Source organism: Ranitomeya variabilis, chromosome 4, assembly GCF_051348905.1.
Source record: "Ranitomeya variabilis isolate aRanVar5 chromosome 4, aRanVar5.hap1, whole genome shotgun sequence".
Classification (NCBI taxonomy): Eukaryota; Metazoa; Chordata; class Amphibia; order Anura; family Dendrobatidae; genus Ranitomeya; species Ranitomeya variabilis.
The window spans coordinates 305,510,115-305,531,828 of NC_135235.1; the positions used below are offsets into that span (position 1 = coordinate 305,510,115).

The 21,714-nt window shown below is 43.1% G+C and overlaps 1 protein-coding gene across 2 annotated transcripts in view; it reads right to left on the reverse strand.

Moving 5' to 3' along the window:
• The window catches only part of PLEKHG5 (pleckstrin homology and RhoGEF domain containing G5), a 264,891-nt gene that overhangs the window by 178,618 nt on the left and 64,559 nt on the right, over window positions 1–21,714 (reverse strand). Inside the window, exon 1 of one of the 2 annotated variants that reach the window (XM_077250374.1) lies at window positions 13,336–13,676. The exons of the other annotated variant lie outside the window; for it this stretch is intronic. The gene's annotated coding sequence lies outside the window, so the exon portion shown is untranslated. Of the gene's footprint in view, window positions 1–13,335; window positions 13,677–21,714 lie in introns of those variants that run through there. 2 annotated transcript variants of the gene reach the window in all.

Below are 21,714 nucleotides of genomic sequence, written 5' to 3' on the forward strand. Positions count from 1 at the left end.
TCCCAGACCTGGACTAAAGCATCAGTCAACTCCTGGACAGTCTGTGGTGCAAGTGGCATTGGTAGATGGAACGAGACATGATGTCCCAGATGTGTTCGATAGGATTCAAGTTTGGGGAACGGGCGGGCCAGTACATAACATCAATGCCTTCATCATGCAGGAACTGCTTACACACTTCTGCCACATGAGGCCTAGCACTGTCATGTATCAGAAGGAACCCATGGCCCACTGCACCAGCATATGGTCTCACAATGGGTCTGAGGATCTTATACCGGTACCTAATGGCAGTCAGACTACCTCTGGCGAGCACATGGAGGACTGTGCGGCCCTCCAAAGAAATGCTTCCCCACACCATTTCTGACCCACTGCCAAACCGGTCATGCTGGAGGATGTTGCAGCAGCAGAACGTTCTCCACAGCGTCTCCAGGCTCTCTCACATGTACTCAGTGTGAACCTGCCCTCATCCGTGAAGAGCACAAGGTGCTGATGTCTAATCTGCCAATCTTGGTGTTCTCCAGCAACTGCCAATCACCCTGCACGGTGCTGGGCTGTAAGCACAACACCAACGTGTGGACATCGGGCACTCATACCACCCTCATGGAGTCTGTTTTTGACAGTTTGAGCAGACACATGGATGTTTGCAGAGCTCTGGCAGTGCTCCTTCGGTTCCTCCTTGCACAAAGGACGAGGTAGTGGTCCTGCTGCTGGGTTGTTGCCCTTCTTCTGGCCCCCTCCAGGTCTCCTGATGTACTGGCCTGTCTCCTGGTATCTGCTCCATGCTCTGGACACTACGCTGACAGACACAGCTACCCTTCTTGTCACAGCTCGCATTTGATGTGCCATCCTGAATGAGCTGCACTTCCTGAGCAACTTCTGTGGGTTGTAGACACAGCTTCATGTTACTGTACAGGACCTCTAAGGGTCAGAGCAATTACATAAAAGTCAAAAGTGACCAAAACAACAGCCAAGAAGGATGAGAACAGAGAAATGGTCTGTGGTCACAACCTGCAGAACCACTGCTTTATAGGGGTTGTCTTGCTAATTGCTTATAATTTCTACCTGTTTTCTGCTCCATTTGCACAACAGCAGGAGAAATTGATTCACAATCAGTGTTCCCTTTATTTTTTTGAAAAGTGTATATGAAGCTGTCATGCTTAGGTTGGGAGAGCCGTGGCCAGTCCGAGCTTTGCGGTGCAATCTCATCCGATTTATGTGGCTGTCTGACTGCGCCCTAATAAAAACAACTGCAGCGTTTGGGAGGAAGGTGTGAAAGCACACCAACCCAGGGAGAAGACTGAAGAAATGCACAATTGCACTACAGGGAGAGATTTCATATATCAACAAATGTGAATATCCCTGCGATGGAAAAACGCAGCGAAAGATGGAAAAGAGCTCCAGAATCAGGGGAGCTCACAGATTTTTACAAGATGTTACAAGGGGCTACAATGTCATAAGTTTCATTCAGCTTGTAGTAAGGTCAAAATAGTGTTTGAAACACACTTCAGATATTACAACAATAAGATTACATCTGTAACATCAGAAGTGGGTTGCAGTCAGTTCAGTTAAAGTTGCACTCTTTCCCAAATATATAAAAAAAATAACATTGGCAACCCTAGTAAATGCTGCTACTTCATGAGGCGGTTTCAGATAGGAGAGGTGCTGAGACATCACAGGTGGATTCTCTGCACAGTCATGGCCAAAAGTTTGGACACTGACACAAATTTTGGTTTTCACAAAGTTTGCTGCTTTAGTTTCTACAGTGGCAATATACATTACTCTATACTAGTACGAAGAGTCATAAGATGAACTGCAAAAGTCATTCTTTTGTCATGAAAATTAACTTAAACTCAAAAACCCCATTTCCACTGAAAATCAGCCCTGCCAAAAAATGACCTGATTACATCATTTCATTGATCTTATCATTAGCTTGGAAAGTTTTAACAAATAAAACGTGATAAGTCACATCCAAGGCCTGAGGCCTGAAAAGCAAAAGAGAATACGAACTTTTGGGCAGAATGTGACAAGCCGCCACTAACTTTAGCAGACCTTTCCGGGAATCCTGTTACCTACGGCCCGACTTAGCCATGCCTTAATCACTTTCCAGAAGAGAAAGCCTGACAGGGAGCAGTTTCAGTATGGTGGGTCAGAACCAATGAGAGCTACGGAGCTGGAAAGAGTATTCCAGTGGCCAGGGGTGCCAGACAACAAAGAATATACTGTGCTGTGACTAAGATGGAGTTTGAAAAACAAAGTCAGTAAAAGGCGGATTCTTTAGGAGCGCTGGATAGGTAGCCCTAGTGAGGGGAGGGCACCTCCACCTGATGAAGATGGTACTTCCGTTGAAACGCGTTGTGGCTTAAACCCCATTCTGGTGTCAGAGTTTGCTTTCGGCGCTCCTTTGACCGAGTTTCATTCTTTTCCTAAGATGGAGTTTGGACTGTTCAGTAAAGTTAAACTGTCTGAAGAAGATCAAATGTCTCCTGTTCAATGTGCGGATGTTCCTGGATCCAGAATCATGGAGTCAGCGGAGGCTTCTTGCCATACCGTGTTATAACGTAAAGCCACAGCACAAGGGAAAAGGGACGCTAATTACTTGTGGGGTGTTAGGGTGTGGGAACACAGCAGCTCCTCGCCCATGACTACCGCCCTGTGCACCTTATAGAGCCATGGTGACTTGATGGATGAATGCTCTGTAGGAAGATCAATCTTGTGCAAGTCGAGATAGGTCCACCAGCGTCTTCTCGATTGTTATCTTGATAATATCAAGCCATCGGGTGACTGGTCTTCATCTTCACCTTGTTCCTTCTATTTTTCTGACCATGATGTCCTTCTCCAGTGATTGCTTTCTTTGTATGATGTGTCCAAAGTAATTTGGTGATCCTTGCTTCTAGTGACATGTCTTGCTTGATTTGTTCCAAAATTGATTTGTTTGTTCTTCTTCCAATCCATGGTATTGATGACATCCTTCTCCAGCGAAACATTTTGAAGGCATTGATTCTTTTTCTGTCTTGTTTCTTTATTGTCCAAGTTTCTCATCCATATGATATCAGACTAGTTGCTTTAAAAGGGGGCTGTTGCTTAAAATCATTGTCTTCATCTGTTAACCATGGTTTCCTCCAAGGAAACACATGCAGTCATCATTGCTTTGCATCAAAAGTGCTTTACAGGTAAGGAAATTGCAGATTGTAAGTCTGTCCTTAAATTAAGAATTTATCTCACCATCAAGAGAGAGTTTAACTTGCTGTGAAGAAAGCTTCAGGGTGTTCAAGAAAGTTCAGCAAGTGGTGGACAATCTCCTAATGAGAATTTAGCTATGGAATCGGTTCACCACCTTTCATGTCACCAAGAAAAGGTGATAACCAAGTGGTACGATGAACAAATTTTTATATTTTTGGTCCATGGTTAGGAAACTCTCCATATCTCAATCCCATTGGGAACTTGTGGTCAATCCTCAAAAAGCTGGTGGACAAATGAAAACACAGAAATTGTGATAAGCTCCAATTGATTGGACAAGAAGGATTTGGCTCAGAAGCTAATATCTCACTGCTGGGGCGAAGGGCAGAAGTCTTGAAAAATAAGGGTCAGCAGTGCAACTATTACGTCTTTGTACAAACTTGGTGTACAATATTTCTAAATAAAAACTTACGGAGTTCTTATGTTTGTACTTCTGTAACCAGAGAAACATCTGACTAAGAGATCTGAAGCAGCAAGCTTTGTGAAAACCGAAATTTGTGTCAGTCTCAAAAGTTCTGGCCACGACCATAAGCTAATGTGACATTGCAAGTTTGGTTAAGCCATGTGAGGTGCGGTGATATCAGAACTAGGTTTCACAAAATGTTTGTTGAGATCAGCGATGGTTTTGTCTGACAAGTTGAGTGACATTACAAGTCACTTTCAGACAATTAAGCTGCTATGACACAACAACTAGTTGGGGGTTATGCCAACAATAATTGGTGACGTGATACAGAGGAAAGGGATTTTCTTGGGCAAAGTCCCCAAATTAGCTGTTGACATTTGAGGATCCCATATTCTGTTCTTGCATATGGGCTCTCTGTTGTTGTCCACCCCTGGGCCTTCATATTGATAAACCTCTGTCTGCCGTGACTGTATGCATTTTGCAAGCAGGTGGAACAGACAATATTGTGTTTTATCATCCTGAGACAATGGAACGACACTGAGAAATGAAGTCACACAGCGGATATCTAAATATTTCTGGAAGAGCTCTTAATACAGTGCTGCCTAACAAAATCCTTTCAAGTGCAAGAGCAGAAATCCATTCATTTATTTTTTCAGTGCTCTGTTGACTTTGTCTTAACGTGTTTGTGAAAGCCAATCCCAAATCAGCTATTTCATAAAATCTATAGCAACCGCTTGGAAAACAGCCATTTATCAGCACCGAACGCAGGTGAAACATCCTAGAAAATAACACATTTCCGTACCATGCTTTATACATCCAAGCTCGGCTTACACCTCTCAGCTAACACAAGCCAATCGGTTTGGATAGAGATATAAAACAATATCATTATGATTAATACAGCAGCAGTTACATATGAAAAATTAAAGGGGTTATCCACTACTCGGACAGCCCCTTCTCAATCAGCATGTTTGCCACTAGTAATTAACAACATTTATTGTGCCCTCCGATGCCAGTGCGGTTTGAGTGGTGTCGGCACTTGTTATGTCATGAGAGCCCTACACCAAATCAGCGCTGGCTTCACTCTCCGCACCTTCAGACAAATCAGACATCAAGAGAAAGTCAGAGCTGCGGCTGGACGCTCACTTCCTCTTTGTGTATGGTACGTCCAAAGGCCGGGAGGCTAAAGCCAGCACTGATTGATGCTGACAATGCTGGAACGGTTCTGGCACCAGAGGTGACTATAAGTGATGTTATTCTACTAGGGGGAAACATTGGACAACGCCTTTAAGTTGAAACTACACAGACCAAGTACACTACACTACTATACCCTAGGATGGCGATCTCTTAGCTAATGTACTACAATTCCTAATAGCTCTATCAAGTGTGGTCACCTATTTGAGCTATCTCATATAGAAATATTACATACTGGCAATGCAGCATGTATACATCCTTAACAAGCCATTGGCATTATTGGACAGCCAAACGTTATAGTCTGCCAAGGAGCACAGGAGCTTAGGCTACTTTCACATTAGCGTCGTGCACTGCACGTCGCAATGCGACGTTGCAGCGCACCGACGCATACTGTGCAAGCGCCGCACAACGGGGGCAGCGGATGCTGTTTTTCAACACATCCGCTGCCCCATTGTGAGGTGTGGGGAGGCGGGGCGGAGTTCCGACCACGCATGCGCGGTCGGAAATGCTGCATACGACGCACCAAAAAACGTTACATGCAACGTTTTTTGGTGGCGACGGTTCGATGCAACACGACGCAACTGTCGCACGATGGTTGCGACGTGTGGCAATGCGTCGCACTGCGTCACTAATAGAAGTCTATGGAGAAAAAACGCATCCTGCAAGCAATGTTGCAGGATGCGTTTTTTCTGCAAAACGACGCATAGCGATGTGCAGTGCACGATGCTAGTGTGAAAGAGGCCTTAGCTTACTAGAATCCTGCAGTGAGCAAAGTGTTTCATTTCTTACTTAATCTGATTGGCTACATTAACTCTAACCTGATCTTCTAATGTCGTGACCATTCCTATGATCTGATTGGCTAAACAGTGTTCTATACCTGCCCACTTCAAGACTGGTCTTCTAATGTTGTGACCATTCCAATTATCTGATTGGCTACGGAATGTTCTGTCCCCGCCCACTTCAAGACTGATCTTCTAATGTGACCATTACAATTATCTGATTGGCTACAGAGTGTTCTATCCCTACCCATTTCAAGACTGATCCCCACCCACTTAACCCCTTCATGACCCAGCCTATTTTGGCCTTAATGACCTTGCCGTTTTTTGCAATTCTGACCAGTGTCCCTTTATGAGGTAATAACTCCGGAATGCTTAAACGGATCCTAGCGATTCTGAGATTGTTTTTTCGTGACATATTGGGCTTCATGTTAGTGGTAAATTTAGGTCGATAATTTCTGAGTTTATTTGTGAAAAAAACGGAAATTTGGCAAAAATTTTGAAAATTTCGCAATTTTCACATTTTGAATTTTTATTCTGTTAAACCAGAGAGTTATGTGACACAAAATAGTTAATAAATAACATTTCCCACATGTCTACTTTACATCAGCACAATTTTGGAAACAATTTTTTTTTTTTGCTAGGAAGTTATAAGGGTTAAAATTTGACCAGTGATTTCTCATTTTTACAACAAAATTTACAAAACCATTTTTTTTAGGGACCACCTCACATTTGAAGTCAGTTTGAGGGTTCTATATGGCTGAAAATACCCAAAAGTGACACCATTCTAAAAACTGCACCCCTCAAGGTGCTCAAAACCACATTCAAGAAGTTTATTAACCCTTCAGGTGTTTCACAGCAGCAGAAGCAACATGGAAGTAAAAAATGAACATTTAACTTTTTAGTAACAAAAATGATCTTTTAGCAACAATTTTTTTATTTTCCCAAGGGTAAAAGGAGAAACTGGACCATGGACGTTGTTGTACAATTTGTCCTGAGTACGCTGATACCTCATATGTGGGGGTAAACCACTGTTTGGGCGCACGGCAGGGCTCGGAAGGGAAGGAGCGCCATTTGACTTTTTGAATGAAAAATGGGCTCCAATCTTTAGCGGACACCATGTCGCGTTTGGAGAGCCCCCGTGTGCCTAAACATTGGAGCTCCCCCACAAGTGACCCCATTTTGGAAACTAGACCCCCCAAGGAACTTATCTAGAAGCATAGTGAGCACTTTAAACCCCCAGGTGCTTCACAAATTGTTCCATAAAAATGAAAAAGTACTTTTTTTTCACAAAAAAATTATTTTAGCCTCAATTTTTTCATTTTCACATGGGCAACAGGATAAAATGGATCCTAAAATTTGTTGGACAATTTCTCCTGAGTATGCTGATACCTCACATGTGGGGGTAAACCACTGTTTGGGCACATGGTAAGGCTCGGAAGGGAAGGAGCGCCATTTGACTTTTTGAATGAAAAATGATCTCCATCGTTAGCGGACACCATGTCGCGTTTGGAAAGCCCCCGTGTGCCTAAACATTGGAGCTCCTCCACAAGTGACCCCATTTTGGAAACTAGACCCCCCAAGGAACTTATCTAGAGGCATAGTGAGCACTTTAAACCCCCAGGTACTTCACAAATTGATCCGCAAAAATGAAAAAGTACTTTTTTTTCACACAAAATTTCTTTTAGCCTCAATTCTTTCATTTTCACATGGACAACAGGATAAAATGGATCCTAAAATTTGTTGGGCAATTTCTCCTGAGTACGCCGATACCTCATATGTGGGGGTAAACCACTGTTTGGGTGCACAGCAAGGCTCCGAAGGGGAGGCGTGCCATTTGACTTTTTGAATGGAAAATTAGCTCCAATCGTTAGCGGACACCATGTCGCGTTTGGAGAGCCCCTGTGTGCCTAAACATTGGAGCTCCCCTACAAGTGACCCCATTTTGGAAACTAGACCCCCCAAGGAACTTATCTAGATGCATAGTGAGCACTTATAACCCCCAGGTGCTTCACAGAAGTTTATAACGCAGAGCCGTGAAAATAAAAAATAATTTTTCTTTCCTCAAAAATGATTTTTAGCCCAGAATTTTTTATTTTCCCAAGGGTAATAGGAGAAATTGGACCATAAATGTTGTTGTCCAGTTTGTCCTGAGTACGATGATACCCCATATGTGGGGGTAAACCACTGTTTGGGCGCACGGCAGGGCTCGGAAGGGAAGGCACGCCATTTGGCTTTTTGAATGGAAAATTAGCTCCAATCATTAGCGGACACCATGTCGCGTTTGGAGAGCCCCTGTGTGCCTAAACATTGGAGCTCCCACACAAGTGACCCCATTTTGGAAACTAGACCTCCCAAGGAACTAATCTAGATGTGTGGTGAGCACTTTGAACCCCCAAGTGCTTCACAGAAGTTTATAACGCAGAGCCATGAAAATAAAAAATAATTTTTATTTTCTCAAAAATGATTTTTTAGCCCACAATTTTTTATTTTCCCAAGGGTAACAGGAGAAATTGGACCCCAAAAGTTGTTGTCCAGTTTCTCCTGAGTATGCTGATACCCCATATGTGGGGGTAAACCACTGTTTTGGCACACGTCGGGGTTCGGAAGGGAAGTAGTGACGTTTTGAAATGAAGACTTTGATGGAATGCTCTGCGGGCGTCAGGTTGCGTTTGCAGAGCCCCTGATGTGCCTAAACAGTAGGAACACCCCACAAGTGACCCCATTTTGGAAACTAGACCCCCAAGGAACTTATCTAGATGTGTGATGAGCACGTTTAACCCCCAAGTGCTTCACAGAAATTTACAACGCAGAGCCGTGAAAATAAAAAATCATTTTTCTTTCCTCAAAAAAGATGTTTTAGCAAGCAATTTTTTATTTTCACAAGGGTAACAGGAGAAATTGGACCCCAATATTTGTTGCCCAGTTTGTTGTGAGTACGCTGATACCCCATATGTGGGGGTAGACCACTGTTTGGGCATATGCCGGGGCTCGGAAGGGAAGTAGTGGCATTTGAAATGCAGACTTTGATGGAATGGTCTGCGGGCGTCACGTTGCATTTGCAGAGCCCCTGATATGCCTAAACAGTAGAAATACCCCACAAGTGACCCCATTTTGGAAACTAGACCCCCCAAGGAACTTATCTAGATGTGTGGTGAGCACTTTCAACCCCCAAATGCTTCACAGAAGTTTATAACGCAGAGCCGTGAAAATAAAAAATAATTGTTCTTTCCTCAAAAATTATGTTTTAGCAAGTAATTTTTTATTTTTGCAAGGGTAACAGGAGAAATTGGACCCCAACAGTTGTTGCCCAGTTTGTCCTGAGTACGCTGGTACCCCAAATGTGGGGGTAAACCACTGTTTGGGCGCACGTTGGGGCTTGGAAGGGAGGGAGCACCATTTGACTTTTTGAACGCAAGATTGGCTGCAATCAATGGTGGCGCCATGTTGCGTTTGGAGACCCCTGATGTGCCTAAACAGTGGAAACCCCTCAATTCTAACTTCAACACTAACCCCAACACACCCCTAATCCTAATCTCAACTGTAGCCATAACCCTAATCACAACCCTATCCCCAACACACCCCTAACCACAACCCTAACCGCAACACACCCGTAACCCAAATTCCAACCCTAACCCTAATCCCAACCCTAACCCTAATCCCAACCCTAACCACAACTGTAACCCCAACACACCCCTAACCCTATCCGTAACCCTAACCACAAGCCTAATCTTAACCCTATTTCCAACCCTAGCCCTATTTCCAACCCTAACTCTAATTCCAACCCTAACCCTAAGGCTATGTGCCCACGTTGCGGATTCGTGTGAGATTTTTCCGCACGATTTTTGAAAAATCTGCAGGTAAAAGGCACTGCGTTTTACCTGCAGATTTCCAGGCCAATCCGCTGCGGATCCGCGGCCAATCCGCTGCGGATCCGCGGCAATCCGCTGCGGATCCGCAGCCAAATCCGCACTGTGTGCACATGCCATAACCCTAACCCTACCCCTAACCCTACCCGTAACCCTAACCCTACCCCTAACCCTACCCCTAGTTCTAACCCTAGTTCTAACCCTAACCCTAGTGGAAAACGAAAAAAAAAAAAAAAATTCTTTATTTTATTATTGTCCCTACCTATGGGGGTGATAAAGGGGGGGGGTTTATTTATTATTTTTTTTATTTTGATCGCTGTGATAGAACCTACCACAGCGATCAAAATGTACTTGTAAGGAATCTGCCGGCTGGCAGATTCGGCGGGCGCACTGAGCATGCGCCCGCCATTTTGGAAGATGGCGGCGCCCAGCGAGGAGACGTACGGACACCGGGAGGATCGGTAAGTATGAAGGGGTGGTGGGGGGGTGGATCGGAGCACAGGGGGGGTAATCGGAGCACAGGGGGGGGGGGATCCAAACAAGGAGGGAGCGGACAGGAGGACGGGGGAGCCGGCAGGCGGACGGAGGGGACCGGACCCCATAACGGAGGACTGGGGGGGCGATCGGTGGGTGTGGGGGGGGTCACTTCAGTATTTCCAGCCATGGCCGATGATATTGCAGCATCGGCCATGGCTGGATTGTAATATTTCACCAGTTTTTTAGGTGAAATATTACAAATCGCTCTGATTGGCAGTTTCACTTTCAACAGCCAATCAGAGCGATCGTAGCCACGGGGGGGTGAAGCCACCCCCCCTGGGCTGAAGCACCACTCCCCCTGTCTCTGCAGATCGGGTGAGATTGGAGTTAACCCTTTCACCCGATCTGCAGGGACGCGATCATTCCATGACGCATACGCTGCGTCATAGGTCGGATTGGCACAGACTTTCATGACGCAGCGTATGCGTCAAAGGTCGGGAAGGGGTTAAAAAAAGGAGGTCACTCTGGATAAACAAAAGTAAAGACTAAACATAATAATAAGCTCAACTCTTATTGAAATAATACATGAATGGCTCATGTGCCATAACATTTATTGTGTTAAGTAAATATTGTGATATTCTGCTGTCTGCGAACAAATGGATTAAGGTCATGAGGATCCAAAAGTTTATGCTGCCCTCCTGTAAAATAATGCAGTTACAAAAATAAAAGTTAATATCTTTGTAAGGATTTATTGACACAAACTTCATATCTTACCAACCAAGATGTTAAGCATGTGAGACATGGAGTGTCACCCACAAAGGTTAAGCATTAGGTTTAAAGCCAATTTCACGACAACATTAAATGGGTCCATCTCTGTGTATCCAAGCCCAGCCATGGATCTGATTAACTGGCCAAACTGTATCATAGGCCCATACGATGCTCTTAGTTCGGATGATCACATTTGTTTTGGCTTAATGTCTGGGGCATACTGAGAATGAAGAGGAGGCCATTCTGGTGTACCACTGCATCCTTCTGTTCTGCAGAGTGACTCCATTCAACAGAGTGATGCAGCAATTTAGGAGGCTATACTTCACATTTTTAGGAGCACCCGAGATCCCAGAGGTTTGAATTGCCAATGTTCATAAATTGAATGGCGAAATGCCCTTACTTTATGAGATGGAAATACCCCTTTAAACACTCTAAGGGAATTCCTAAATGTTTTAATAAAACTTTAGGTCATAATTAAGGTTATCATTCTCTGTTGTAGGATCAAGCTACAAGAAAAAGATATATGTACAAATCCCAGTCCCCACAAGAACAAAACCAAACCTGAAAAACTAAATAAGACATAAAGCCAAAGGAAAGTACATATTTCTCATCAACGCCGGTAACCATGATGACAAGCTCCATTCTAGAAACATTAAAGACTCATAATAACGTCAACTGAAGATCAAAGACGACATGAATCCTATTAACACTGCGACCAACAACTACAAAAGGCGCTACAAATAAACCATCAAATGGATGAAGCACAAAATAAGCTGCAGATTTATGGTGGGAGAGGCGAATCAACCTAATAGTCGTAATAGTTATTGAGGGGATCACAGGATGGGATCACAGGATAGCATCCGGACAGGTTCAAAGCTAATATGGCAAATATATGAGAGTGATCACATATTGGAGATAGATAGATAGATAGATAGATAGATAAATAGATAGATAGATAGAATAGATACATAGATAGATAGATAATAGATAGATGATAGATAGATAGATAGATAGAAGTCCAAAAAATAGAAGTAGCACTCCATTGATAGTTGAAAGGTGCTAAATTTTAATAGCCCATCATGTGATGTGATGGGCCATTAAAATGTAGCACCTTTCAACTATCAATGGTGGGCTGCCTCTATTTTTTTGGACTCCTATGACAAGGTTTGGTATATGCCTGGGGGTTCTGCACCCTAACTATATGTTTTTTGTGCTTCTCTTAACTCTTTTTGTATGTGTTAGATAGATAGATAGATAGATAGATAGATAGATAGATAGATAGATAGATAGATAGATAGATAGATAGATAGATAGATCATCTAATACCGCAAACAGCAATATAAAAAAACTTCATCTTGATGTGAAACTTCTCATCATGGCAGCAGCAGAGCACTGCTTGTAACACAATATTGACACTTTAGTCTTTACGCCTAAGACAAAAGATTGTGCAACACACAAAACAATACAGCATTTTCACACCCAAGTTTGTGTCTTCAGATATCTGAATCTACATATGTGTTACCCATCACATGTATTCTGGCCAGTGGTCATAACAACCTGCTCTGATCTTCACCTTATCTACATTAGGGGCATTTGTCAAAGGGACATTGCTGAATTTTTAATGTCATTCTCCTCTGTGAAAGTTAGTGACTGGCATAACCCAGGCTCAAGCCACAAACACAGATATAAACACAGGTGTATATGATCTTCAGCATCACCTTCAAGACTACTGAGGGTGCAAGTCTACATGGTAGAATTACTGAGATCTGCAGAATTATAGGACACGCAAGGCAAGGGTCACTTTACAAGAGTACTATAAATCCTGAGGTCTATGTGGCCTTCAGCATCTCCTAGATCTTTTCCAAGTCAGAAGGAGTCTGCATGGCTGAACTAATCAGTTCTGAATAACTATTAGATCCTACTGAGGTCTACTAACTAGGCTCACCTTTCATTCCTAAGTTAGTGAAGCAAGGGGAAGTCTCCATGGCTGAAATATTGAAGTCTATGTGGTCTCCAGAATTATTGCAAAGTATTGAGATGCAAGGGCTTAAGATGCAGATGAAGTCTACACGGCTGAAATACTTGGATCTACACAAACATTAGCTCAATACAAGGCGTAAAAGGTCTACATGGCTGAAATATTGAGGTCTATATGGTCTCAAGAATTATTGCAAAGTATTGAGATGCAAGGGCTAGGAGGAAGATGATGTCTACATGGCTAAAATATTGAGGTCTATGTGGTCACCAGGGTTTTTGCAAAGCATGGAGATGCAAGGGCTAAGATGCAGATGAAGTGTACATGGCTGAAATACTTAGATCTACACAAACATTAGCTCAATACAAGGCATAAGAACAGGTAAAAGGTCTACATGACTGAAATATTGAGGTCTAGAGTAACCCTTTGCGCTCACTTCCAAGGTGCAAGGTGAGGTCTATAGGTATAAAATATTAAGGTCAATGTGATCTTCAGACTCCCCCTTCAGGCTTGTGATACAAGGTGAAGTCTACAAGTCCTGAATGTTGACATCTACAACAGCTAGGCTCATCCTACTGAATTCATAGATGGCAGACGTTCACCATGGCTGTATACTGAGGGACAGGCAATCTCTAGACTCACCTTTCACACTCACTGCATGGCTGAAGCAGTCTACATAGGCATCAATTCTGGAGAAGAACATTTGCTGGAGGAGAAACAAACATCCATTTGCCCAAGGGGAGGAGGAGGAACAGTTCTTGCTCAAGGTAGAGACTGTGTTTCACCTTGGAAATCCCAGACACAGTGTTGCAGTTTCCAGCGAGGAGGATGCTGCTTGTTGTGAGTCACTTATCCATGGGGATTGCTGGAAGCTTTCACAGTGTGACAGTCTCCTGAAGGTGTGGCAGATCCTACAGGCTGGACTAGCAGGGACTGGAGTCCACAATGCAGAGAGCAGCAGGACCCCTGGCTACTTTTGTTCTGTGTGTGACTCCAGCTCTCCTCTGCTGAGCTCATGTCTATTCCTCCCATACACTCCCCTCCCCTTGCACAATGAGCAGCACACTGCTGGAACTTAAGCCTCCAGGGCTCTTACAAGACACATCTTTTCCCAGGTGAACAAGGGATCAGTAAACACCTGTCAGAGCATCAGGTTTCTGAGGCTGTACATGGAGACTGGAAGAAGGGAGGAATCACACAGACAAGGCAGGGCTTCTTCCCTCTATAGTCAGCTGGTCTGTTATACATTATAGAAAAGCTGTAACCAGCCAAGAACATAACAAGACTGAACCAGGAGAGAAGTCTATGGGCATACTGTGTGCATTATATGTGTCACCCAGATGCCTGATGTACAGCTGTATGGAGGTCGGGGTATCAATGTATGAATGAGCAGATGTGCCATGTAGGAGATGGGAAAGCTGGGTGCCAGCCCTTATAAAAGTTATACTCCGGCTCAGACTGGCCGACAGGTCAAACAGTGAATTCTCCGGTGGGCTCCCGTGAAGAAGTGGGCTCTCACCCAACCATATGAACAGTAGCTGGCACAATGCACTTCATTCTCTAGTTACAGACAAGGAAAGCAGCTCATCATTCATTTACCAAACTACACCGAGTATTAATATGTAGAAGCATAGATAAATGTATGAATGACAGTAATTTAATGTTTAGATAGGTAATACATATATATTTATGTACCAAATATTAAGTTCTATTTTTCAATTTTCAAATACTTATTCCTTGCAATAAAAAGCAAATTAATTATGTAAAAATCATACATTGTGATTTTCTTTTTTTTTATTTTTAGATTTTGTCTCTCACAGGTGAAGTGTACCTACCTACGAAAAAAATTACAGAGCTCTCCATTCTTTGTGGGTGGGAAAACTTGCAAAATCGTCAGTGTATCAAATACTTATTTTCTCCAATGTAGATGGATAGATACAGGAGCTAACGTATGATTGGGGCAACTTGTGCTACTGCATAAGGGCCCGGGAGGTAAGGGGGCATCTAAAAGCTCCAAAGCAGGTGGAATTGTGCATAATTATGGGCTGCAAAGGGCCCGTGTACTGTTTTTGCACAGATGGGTAGATGATAGAAAGATAGATAATAGATAGATAGATGATAGATAGATAGATAAATAGATAATAGATAGATAGATTATAGATAATAAATGGATAATAAATACATAGATAATAGATAGATAATAGATGGATAATAGATAGATGATAGATAGAAAGATAGATAGATAGATAGATAGATAGATAGTAGATGGATAATAGATTAAAAATGCCAGCACTATCTGATGGTCATATAAGCAAAAATTAGATTATTTATTTAATTCCCAAAGTAAATGCCATAACCAGCATCTTGTAGCAGTGACAATCAATATAAACAATAAAGCAATTAATATATCATAAATCTAATTATGTTTATGTAAATATGGCAAGTGCATATATTCAATTTATAGCAATACAAAAGTATATAATGTGAAATGTGTACAAACATGTATAAATCTCTTTACATTTAAGAAAGTGCTAATATGCATTAATGTGCAATCATTTATCGAGGTGTTATATGATAAGAGACCTTGATGGCTCACCTGGTTGGTTGCACTAGAATAGATAGATGCATAGATAGATACAGTTATGAAGACATACCCCTACAATTGACTGTGCAAATAAATAAATGGACTTTGCAATGTGGCCCAGAATAATGTGTTTATATATGTATCACATGATTGCACCTTATTAAGGATGTCTGTGATCTATGTGCGGTAATAATACTAATGACATTCAGACGATCTGATGGACTGACACTGATATTCAGACCTTCCTTTACTTTTTATATTGCTATAACAATGGGGTCTTTCTTTGGGAGACCTTGCACCCGAAAGCATAATTTTTTGGTGCTGTTTCACTATTGTTTTATAGATGGATTTCCAACAATTGTTCCCCAGGAAGGCAGGTAGATAGATGCATAGAGACGAGATAAATTGATTGATTGATAGATGAGATAAATCGGCATGCAATAGATATATATGCGATAAATAGACTTTGACTTCCTAGGAATACAATGACAATTACCAGCCAGGAAGGAAGGAAGGTTGCCCAGTTTTGCGGTGCAGTTCCTGCTCTGATGGCAGTGATGACAGACGTGTGTCAGTGACACTGAGGACGCCTGCTTCAGGGCAATCACAGGCTGGAATCTCTCAGGCAGCATCTGATGCTGTTTTTTTTTTTCTTTTTGCGAGATGCCTAGGCATGGAGAATGTAAAGGAAGGACTTTTACTTCTCCTTGTTGCTTTCACTTCCATAAGAAGGATGAAAACTGAAACCCATAAGTTGCAGGTTAGGGGCTTTTGATTGCACGTCTAATTTTAAAAGAATCTGTCGGCACAAATTCATCCCCAAAACTATTCATATGTGCATGTAGCCCTCTCAAAGACAAGTCCAGCAAAACTTTTACATGTCCGGTCCGTTCCTCCGTTACTGAGAAATCAGCGTTTCAATTTATATGCAAATGCAGCTGAAGGACTATGGTAGATCTGAAGCCTCCGTCACTGTCCAGTAGAAGTTTGATTGTTTTTACAAAACCTGGGTCCCCTGGATTCATTGCTACCAATGTCCAGAAGTGTAAAACCCGGAGCCAATGGTGGCCTGCAGGCCAGAAGTAAGTGTGATGCCCCCCGCACACAGCAGCGCAGCGGGACGGGGACACGTGACTTCTGTAGAGTGCCAGAGCGAGTGGGATCAACAACTCGCCCACAACTACCTCGCTTGGTCACTGTACACATATGTTCTTATTTTGCAGGATCGGTAGGAGCAAGGACCTCAGTGTCGTGTGGCACCAACGTCGTGACTACGACTGGATAAAGACAGTCACAGAGGAGGTCCGTGGCCCTAGCAATGGCAGAAAGAGCCTGGTGCTTGCTGCTGGCATGTATAATGGTAGTCTGCAGTACCATGTGAGGGGACTCGGAGCATCCCATAAATTGGTGAGGTTTGGGGTCATTGGGCAGAGAGTGCCATCTGTGATGCTGGACCAGAACGTTACCTCAGAGGCCTGAACTATGTGTCCTGCAGAGGGGGCCCCGGGTGGACAAAGCGCTGAATTGAGTGGAAAAGAATTCGACTAAGGCCCGGTAAACCATACATTTTGATCCATGGTGCACTTTTGTCTTTGGCTCAAAATCTGCATCCTAAACCGCAAAACAAAATGACCACCAAGCACGCACGTGTGTTTTCCAGCCATATATTAGCACAGGTGCATATGAGGAGGTAGTGATGGAGGAGGTGGTGAAGCGGCCAATGAGACCGAGTCAGTTATGCTCCGGTTTAGAAGCAAACATCTGGGGGTTGCTACGGCAACCTTTTTTTTTTCTCATTCCACATATGGCAATAGCTATTAACATGGCCAGATCAAGATCCGGTGGGATAGGTTGCAAAACACCTCTTTCCCAGGAAGTGGGGGAGGAATCAAAGAAATATTCAGCTGAAAATATATTAAATGGTTACTATGCATAAAATAGTAAAGCAGGCGAATATATCAAGATGGACTGCCAGCACAGTGAGGAGTCAGATTACTCAGCATATTGACGTCTCTGGAGAGTGGAGGAGTGAGGAGTGCTCAGCATAGCGAAACACAGGCAAATGCTGCTACAGCTTCAGGCAACTCTTTTACCTCACTCCAAAGCTGGATGCACAGCCACACAGATCAGTACTGTTGTACAAAGATGCTGCAGCTTCTTAAGATGTGCTACACCAATAAAGGAGAGCAGGAACCTCTCCCCGTGTGCTGTGCTGTGTATGGGAGTCATCGTTGAAGCTCATCTCCACTAGCTCAGAGACAACGGAAAATTACAGCTAGTCTGCAGAGGTGAAAAAAGCCAGACTCAAGTCATATACTGCCACAAATTGAGTTATTGCTCATATATACACACATGACAGCTTATAAGTTACCTGAAATGACGCTTTAAGCAACATTAGAAATCACAATCATGAATGCTATGAGTAGTATGGGTAAAACCTTTCTATGGATCAGTGCGGCTGTAGTCACTGATTTTGAAGAATTCCTGGTGAATTACTTACGTGGAGGTTTGGGGATAGCACAGTGTTTAACGCTGGAAAATTGCTATTTATGGCATAATGACTAAATTTACTCCAGTGAATCAAACTGGTGGCAAACGATGGTATAAATAGAGCGTTCCCGCTGCCACACCACTGTTAGGTCATTCAATTATTTATTATACCGGTGCCAACCGCTCCGAAAGGGCTTTTCTGATCTCATCTTTTCCTGGGTAGTGAGTCTAAGTGCCAAAATATCGAGACAGAGATGAGACTCCAACTCAGAGGGAGAAGACAACTATTTTGTCCTGGGGTTACATTGTTAGATTGCATTCATTTTCATTTTTATACTCCTAATATTTAGTGGTGTTTAATAAATGTTGCAACTTCCTATCAGAATAATAAACACAACAGGATCACCCACCTACAACGTAGCCCCAGCGTATGAATGGCGGCTCAGTGCTGCACAATGAGCTCCCTGTATGGTTCCTTTGGTATCGGGGCCACCCAGTCTGATGCCACATCTCCCGTCACAGATTGCACATTTCAGCAGAAGATGCTGCTATGAGTCTGTGCCGTTATCACTAAATATTTTACAAAGCATATATATAATTTATCTACATAAAAAGTTCAGGCACTTCATAAATAAATTGTATTATCTCCCAGCTTAAGTATTTGCTTTGTTGATTTGTAATCATATGTAATGTATGAATATACTGACTCCACCAGCAGAATAGTGAGTGCAGCTCTGGAGTATACTACAGGATGTAACTCAGGATCAGTACAGAATCAGTAATGTAATGTATGTACACAGTGACTGCACCAGCAGAATAGTGAATGCAGATCTGGAGTATAATACAGGATGTAACTCAGGATCAGTACAGGATCAGTAATGTAATGTATGTACACAGTGACTGCACCAGCAGAATAGTGAGTGCAGCTCTGGGGTATAATACAGGATGTAACTCAGGATCAGTACAGGATAAGTAATGTAATGTATGTACACAGTGACTGCACCAGCAGAATAGTGAGTGCAGCTCTGGGGTATAATACAGGATGTAACTCAGGATCAGTACAGGATCAGTAATGTAATGTATGTACACAGTGACTGCACCAGCAGAATAGTGAGTGCAGCTCTGGGGTATAATACAGGATGTAACTCAGGATCAGTACAGGATAAGTAATGTAATGTATGTACACAGTGACTGCACCAGCAGAATAGTGAGTGCAGCTCTGGGGTATAATACAGGATGTAACTCAGGATCAGTACAGGATAAGTAATGTAATGTATGTACACAGTGACTGCACCAGCAGAATAGTGAGTGCAGCTCTGGGGTATAATACAGGATGTAACTCAGGATCAGTACAGGATCAGTAATGTAATGTATGTACACAGTGACTGCACCAGCAGAATAATGAGTGCAGCTCTGGGGTATAATACAGGATGTAACTCAGGATCAGTACAGGACCAGTAATGTAATGTATGTACACAGTGACTGCACCAGCAGAATAGTGAGTGCAGCTCTGGAGTATAATACAGGATGTAACTCAGGATCAGTAATGTAATGTATGTACACAGTGACTGCACCAGCAGAATAGTGAGTGCAGCTCTGGAGTATAATACAGGATGTAACTGTATTATCTGTACAAGTACCTCTGAAATGTAGAGCGCTGCGGAATATGTTGTCGCAATAAAAATAAAATTATTATTATAAAAGCTTATAGGTGCTTCTTTAATGGCATGTTTATTTTTATTATTATTATTAATATAACAACTTATCGGAGGTCCTTTACTGGCATGTTTAAACAGGCTGGCGAAACAGTGATGGGGACGAAATGATCGAATAACCTGAAGAGCAAGGATTTTGCTCAATCGTCAGTTGATTGCCGACCTGTTTAAAAGGGTCAATAATTGGGAACGAGCGGTCGCCCTTTATTGGGTCACGGGCCATCCGAAGTGACGGCTGCATGGACGACACAGCCTTATGTATTCAAATAAACGCTGCAGGCAAGGTAAGAGTTAACACAATTCTGTGACTGTAAGTAAGCGAAGGGGGATTATCCTCGCCATGCCTTGTTTTCACTGTCTGCTGCAGGCACAGCACCTTGTAGATGCTGTATTGGAACCATGGCTTTAGCTCCTTCCTCCAGACCCACCAGTGTAGCAGCGAGCTGGGCCAGCGGCCGGCTGGGAATATTTACTGTGGGGCTCCTGTGCAATATAATCACCAGGCGGTGATTGGTGACAGCCGTGTGTCTTCCATCCATGTAATGTTATGCTTATTTCCAAAAATTGCAATTTTCACTTGCGTACCTGGTATTTTTAGCCGCCCTTTCCTGGGCTGATGAAAGCCCTTTCTATAGTAAAGCTGCTGTTTGAGACCAGACAGAAGTGACTCACAATCGCCTGTAATAGCAGCCTCTCTGCGCCAATTGCAAGTGTAGAAATTCATTTCCTGAGCAGCAGACGGAACACTTACCCTCTTATCTAAACAGCTTACAAGCACGTGGATAGGGCTGCTGAAAGGGAACCCCCCGTATTACAAGAGGACAGACCTCCCATCATATAGCCTGGTGCATGGCACAAAGAGTAAAAAATGGTGAAGGAATCCAGCACTTAGAATCCGATAATAGACAAAAACAATAACATTTATTGAAGCATCTAAATATAAAAAGTAGCAATCAATAAAAACAGGACATCCTGAAAAGATACAGCATTGACCAACGTGTTTCGGACCGGTGTGTGTAGACGCTTCTTATGGCATTTTTAGAGAGGTGAGCTGAACACACTTTTTTCATATACGTTAAGAGTCGTTTCGTATTGCATTAGTTTATTAGCTGCCTCTTTGCAAACACTAATTTCACTACAGGGGCACCACATGGATAATTAGACATTTCACAGTCCCATTTCATATCAATGGTTGTCTGTTTTTGTAGCTGATCTTCAATTTAAACTTCACTTTAAACTATAAACTGGATAAACCCTTTAAAGGGGCTGTGTCATGACTCAGCTGTCAGGTGACCCGGGACAATGGGCTCCTTACCTGTCCCTAACCTTAATGTTAGCCCTAGCTAGCCCTATTCTATGGGATACTTCTGAAGGTGAAGATGCCGGGGTCGCCATCCTTGCCTTATCTCCTGAGTTAGCCCTCCATCTGTTCTCTTCCCCCACCCAGGGAAGAGGGGCGCTACTGTGCACCGCAGTACATCAACCAGACAAACAAGGCTACACAAACAAGGGGGTAACTGAAAATACCAGGCATACAAATATTCACTCACATATGACAGAGGACTGCAAGAGTGGGGGATGGGGAAAAACCAGAGAAAGAGGAGGGAAAGGAATTATCACACTTACAAACCCATACAACAGTCACATATTAGTCCTCCAACACTCCTCATATAACCACCAAACAACTCTCCTCCAAGCCATGCAGCAAAATCTAGCTCTGACAATGTGTTTCAATCAGGACCCAGATTATACTGGGGATGGGATCAGACGCTGTGGTCTTCAGGCTCCTCTCTGTTATGGTAACCCCGTGACAGGCTGTCATTCTTTGGGAGCGTTTTGTTTACTTAAAAGTATGTTTATAGGAATTAAAAAATAATAATTTTTGGAATTGAGTTTCATTAATAAAAATTACGCTATTTGGTTTTTACAGGCTCTTTGTTTTCCTGCACATTTCGATTTCATGTGGGCTGTGGTTATAAATTGTGACGCTAATGTCGGCATCCCTGTATGGTTCCCCTTCCCCCTCCATGCAGGGATGTCGACATACTGCAGCGGCCGCTCGGATACCACCCCGTATCCCCCGTACATCTCCCTGTTTCATGCGCATTGACTTCATTTGACATGCTCCTGTTCATAAAGCGGAAGCCCACACATTGTAAATGCCCCCAGCAACTAGCTGGGAGGCATCTAAGAATAAAAGGCACCCTCCCCATTAGGGAGGTGCCTGAGGAA